A 5,946-nucleotide genomic window follows, 5' to 3' on the forward strand; every position below is an offset into this window, starting at 1 on the left:
TCTCTCTGATTGTGGAATAAAAGTATGAACATGTATTTATAAGTTACACTTGTGTTTGAATCCTGCAGCTTATCACACATTTGATTTCCATGTGTGACAACTGCAAGTGTCCAGAGTGAGGACAGACTGAGGGACCCACTGCTGCACATCATCTGTGAGGCTTTGCACCCCTGATGATCCACCAGGACAAACTCAGCAGTGTGTGAGGAAGAGGAGGAGGAAGAGCCAGCAGCAGCTGACAGATGGAGAGAATAGACAGACTGTTCCCTGTTTGTGAAGGACTGCTAGGAAAGTTTAACATAACTAATTGTCTGTCCTGAATCAGTCTTATTAGGTAATGTTCAAATAATGTTATCATCCCAGTGTTTTCAGTGTGGGAGAAAGTACTCAGGGCCTTCAAGTTACACACTATGAAAGGCAGCAACAAGTTTAATATTCAGAAACCTAAAGTATGTATCAGCAGCAGAATGGAGCTAAAAATAAATGTTTGTTTCAGTTCTATGAAGCTTTGAGTATTTTGGATTAGTAGCACTGCTGTGTTTGTTGCATCATATTGCTGTAATTGTTTATATGCTTTATATATTCTGAGGTAAGTTGATCTATAGTGTTACATCATATTCTATAAGGATGTTATGTGTTTGTAGACTTTCTGCCCAGTTTGACCCATTTAGCAGAAGTCAGCCTGTTTAAGGCTCTGATATCTATTCTGTATGACTTAAAGCAGTTATGACATGGTCTGATTTTCTCACCCAATAAAGGAATATTTCATATATCAGTCTACTCTTCATTCTATCAGAAACAGTTATCACAGCTCGTACATTTTCCTTTTTACACATATTGCATCATATTCTATAAGTAAGCATATATGTATATATATGTAAGCACTGAGCCAAATGTAATGATGCCAACATATTAAACGAACAATATTTGTCTCTTATATATGATACATCTATACACTGTCAAAGATATTTGTCTTTGAGTGAAGATTTAAGGTGATTTGAAATATAAATAACTGGAACTTGAATCTTTGACCCAGAGTTCAAGCTCACTGCTGTTATTCATATACATATATATATATATATATATATATATAACACCCATCTCGCCCCTACGGGTGGTTTATCCTTCAAGCTCGGGTCCTCTACCAGAGGCCTGGGAGCTTGAGGGTCCTGCGCAGTATCTTAGCTGTTCCCAGGACTGCGCTCTTCTGGACAGAGATGTCCGATGTTGTTCCCACACTCTCAGAAATAGAGGTACGAGAGAAGAACATTTTTGTACCTATAGGTACATTTTTTGTAAATGTTCCCTTAAAAGTACAATACTGGTCTTTAAAAGTCCAGAAATGCCCCTTTAAAGGTTCAATTTGAAATAAAGTACAAATCTGTACCATTTTGACCTGTACTGCAGTGACAGTGGCAGAATGTGGTAATGGGTCAGCATGGGAAAATCTGGATGGGCCTGGTTAATTGTAAAATTCATATGAGATGTGAGTGTGCTCATAAAAGCTACATGTTATAATCAAATCTGTTGGTCCTCTCCTCTGTACGTAAATTATCCTATGATGCAAAGAATATCTGTAACCTACCTTTGTGTAAGTTATGTTAAATTATATTAAAAAAACACACACACAATGACATGCAGGCACAACCAAATGATGTTAAAAAAAAACTGGTCCATTTCCATTTTATTAAGTTCCAGTTATAATTTTTAATGTTTTAAATCTTGGTTGTAGCCTTCAAAAACGTGAAATCATTTTACTGTTATGTTTGGCCATTTACTTTTTCGCTTTTACTACATCCTAGAATTGTTCATTAATTGTGAGGTTTTTATGGAATTTGCAACATCAAGTTAAACCGAGGTTCTTTGGAAGTTAAAATGTCAAGCAGATTTTTATGTTACGGTGACTACATTTTGTAAGTTACAAATATAGTTCGCCAAGACAGCATAACGGTTTCTAAACAACTGCGCATTAATACCACAATGTTGTATTTTCATGTGTCAAGTTCGCAGCATGCATTAATCCCAAAGGCTGAAAAGCCAGCAGCGATGAGTGCTCCGCCTCCGCTGACTAGCGTTGACACAGAAAATGACTCTCAGGGGTTATTGATGGAGGAGCTCCTTAAAAGTTGATGGAAGAAGGCATTGATGTGTCAGACGACGAGGCGCAAAGGTTTAGAGGTAAGTCGGGTGTGATTTTGTGTTTTATAAAAATTACAACGTGTAATTTTACAGTAGAGTTAGCAAAAGTCCGAAGAGCTAGATTTAACATGGGTGAAAGCTAGCAGTTAGCTAAGTTTTAAACAAAGAAAGATACAAATGTGGACTATTTAGACTGTTGGTGGAATGTTCAACGTCTGTCTGCCCGCCGTATTCGAGTGTTTTATCAATAAATAGTGACTAACCGTGTACAACAATGTAGAAAATCAATAATTTCTCAAAACGTGCTAGTATGTAAATATAGCTATTAACAAAATCGTTTTCTAAGCAAAATTTATCGCATCTAACTTGTTTCCCGCTCAAAGGGATTTTAAACAATGGAAGGTACACATTTGTACCATTCCACCTACTTAGTGGGATTTTCGAATATGAGAGCTGTAAGCTCTGCGCAGGGACACTGTCTGCAAACACCTGTGATGCCAGCTAGCTGCTCGATCAGGGATCGATTTATAATTTCAAATAAACCAAAATCAAGGAGGCAAATTGTGGGCAGCAAAACAGACAAGATAGCCTAGGATTCTATTCTATCCACAACTCGGGTTATTGTTTTGGTTGCAATGAATAATGCCTACAGCCAACAGGCAATCGGTATAAGGATTTCCCCAAAAGAAATTTGAAAATGGTTTTATTTTTATTTCATACTGTACTTTATATTTCAGATAACAATGTACAACATTGAAGGTACAGTTGAAGGTCCAGTGTCCCAAGCAAACCAGAGGTAGGTTGTGATAAATGTCTAAATTTGCATATGCATTTAAGTGCTTGCAAAATGGCTAGTTAATGCTGTTTTCCTACTGTATTGCAGTTCTATACCTTCTTGCCTGCAGTTATTTCCATTCCAAAATTCCCACAAGATGTCCAGAGTCGCTTGGATCTCAAAGAACCAGTCCAGAAAGAACAGAAGTACCGAAACAAAATAATTGGGACTCTTTATGAAATGCTGTCACAGTACACAATGTAAGGGTTCCTTTCTGAATAATTACATTAATTTCTTAATATTAATATTGCTGTTGTACGAGAGGCAGAGAACAAATGGTTAGCCCATCTGCCTCCCAATCTGGAGACCAGCGTTCGAGTCTGGCGTGACACACGGTTCCAATGAACTGGCAATAGTGGTAAAACCATACATCCTGTGTCTCCAGACCTTGTCTGGACTATGATATCCAAAGTGTTCATTTTGAATTTGCTCAAGAGTAAATTAATAATTCAGGACTGCAGTCAATTAATTAATGAAGTTTGGGAGAGGTGTGGCTGTTTGTCCGCGCCCATTTTTAAAAAAATTAAAATCAACTTTAGCTACATTGATTTGACATTGGTCTATAACATACTATTTACGGTAATAACAATATGAGTAGAAGAATTGAAGAACAGAAAAGCCCCAGAAAAGGATAAGAGTAATCAGTGTACTGTGTGTTGTTTTTCTTATGTTTGAAACAGGTACCCAACCCACTCAGACTACATCCAGGTCATCAAAGCCCTGATTGTGAAGTATCCTTTCTTAAGAGATGTACACGGAAATGGTTATGTGAGTACCTCTCCTTTTTTGTTTCTTTTATAGATTATATTAATATAAAGTAGGGCTGGGCGATATATCAAAAATTTATCGTTACCGAAATTTATGACTCTCATCGACGTCATTTTGCCCATGTCGGTAAATTCGGTATTTAAAAAAAAAAGAAAAGGCATGTGCAGGTTGGCGATGTTCATGTCCCTTTAAGGCGGCTGTGCTACGTTACAGACTTGACGGGTGGAGTCACATGACTCTACTACCTGTCAGTGTTGCCAACTTAGCGACTTTGTCGCTATATTTAGCGAGTTTTCAGACCCCCTTAGCGACTTTTTTTCTAAAAAGCGACTAGCGACAAATCTGGCGACTTTTTCTGGTGTTATTGGAGATTTATTTATGACTTTTTGACGTTAAAGTGGGTATCGCTTTTACTCTCAACAAGCAGCGGGTGCTGCCGTGGGCACCTCGCCCATACCAAAGCGCTCACAGGCGGAGGATAGTCCTCCCCAGCTGCTATCAGGGCAGACGATGTTCACACCTATGCGTCCGAACTGCAAATGAATCGCGCGCATGAGCGAAGCCGCTGCTCCCGCACTGACTGTAACGCAGTCAGTTCTTCTTTACTGTTATGCTGTTTTGTGGATCACGAGGTTTAAAACTACTTATAAACACACACACACACACACAAAGTAACTCCACCAGAGTGCCTATTTCGGTCTTTTTGCGGTCCAAGCCCGGATAAAGGAGCAGGGTTGGAATTCTGACTTTAAAAAAAACAATAATTGCTAAAATAAATTTAATTTGTAGTTCTAAATAAATTCTAAATGCATTTAGGACATTTTTACTCACTTTATGTCTCTAACACAATGTTATTTCTCTCTCAACAACGTAGGTTACAATTATATTAGCATGACCAATTATGCAAATTAGGCGATGATGTCATTTAGCGACTTCTGGCGACTTTTAGGACAGCCAATAGCGATTTTCCTTACTGAGGAGTTGGCAACACTGCTACCTGTAACAAGACGAGACATGGGTGAACAAATGGAGGACGATTTAAATGTTGAAGCAGCAGCGACGGAGGTAGAGCTGGTGGAGGAGGAAGAGGAGACGCTTGTTAACAAAAAAAAATGCATCATCAATCGTTTGGCAACATTTTGGATTCAACAAGGATGATATTGATCAAAAATTGTTAAATGTAAACTCTGCAAAAGACTGTTGCGTCAAGTCAAGGTAACACAACCAACCTCTTCCACCACCTGCAGCACAACCATGTGATTCGTTTGTTTCAACGTTTGTTTTTTTGGCACTTGGGGTGGTTATCGTCCATTTATCGTTATCGAGGTTAACTGCTCAATTTATCGTGATATTGATTTTAGGCCATATCGCCCAGCCCTAATATAAAGTAAGCATAATTAACTACTTATATACATTTGAAACAACTAGGACACCTGGCACAGCCAACTCAAGAGAAAGTTCAAAGCAGAACGGGCTCCCCTAATCAGCAACGAAGAAGTGAACCGGGTTAAAGAAAAGTTTGGACGCACGCAGAAACATCGGACCACAGAGGAATCCAGCAGCTCCTGTCTGAAGAGACTGAAGCCCTCTCTCGTAAATCCTCACACCCTCAGCCTCTAAGAGCTAAGGTAACATATGTAGTCTTATTATGTTCACTGTAAAGCTAAAAGTAAACATTAATTGAAAGAAACATGTTAACAGATAACATTAACATAGAAAAAGGAACTCACAGTTGATTTAACAAAAGTCAGCTCAACTTGCAATTCCTATTCAACATTTTTGCATTTTTTCAAAGCATTTGGTGTACAAATTACTGCATTTCGAGTAACATTAACTTATCAGATTTTACTTATGATAATACTGATATCTGCTTTGACAAAGGATTCGTGCTTTGTGGGGAAGATGCAGCCTCCGTTGATGCTCATATCAAGGTGCTAAATGATCAGCACAGGACGCTACATCCTGACACAGCACTGGTGAAAGACCGCATGACAAAAACCTTTGCATGGAGACGTCAAGAGGTAGCTGAAGGAATGTGTACTGTGGACCTATTAAAGAGATATCCATTCCTGGGGACATCTGCAGGGGTAAGAATTGTTAAGATGATTGGGCAAACAGCTAATGATTTTTTTTCTGTAAATCTGATTATTATTTTCTGTACTAACTGATTAATCAATCTGTTTATTATCTTTAGAATTTTTGTT

The 5,946-nt window shown here is 38.4% G+C and overlaps 1 long non-coding RNA gene across 1 annotated transcript; it reads left to right on the forward strand.

Moving 5' to 3' along the window:
- Window positions 1–2,844: 2,844 nt before the first annotated feature.
- Window positions 2,845–5,644, forward strand: LOC120434747. The gene is made up of 5 exons (XR_005609319.1): window positions 2,845–2,935; window positions 3,023–3,174; window positions 3,655–3,742; window positions 5,171–5,370; window positions 5,624–5,644. It is a non-coding gene; the product is annotated as an uncharacterized LOC120434747 (long non-coding RNA).
- The last annotated feature ends 302 nt before the right edge of the window (window positions 5,645–5,946 follow it).

Source organism: Oreochromis aureus, linkage group 19 (genome assembly GCF_013358895.1).
Source record: "Oreochromis aureus strain Israel breed Guangdong linkage group 19, ZZ_aureus, whole genome shotgun sequence".
NCBI classification, from domain to species: domain Eukaryota; kingdom Metazoa; phylum Chordata; class Actinopteri; order Cichliformes; family Cichlidae; genus Oreochromis; species Oreochromis aureus.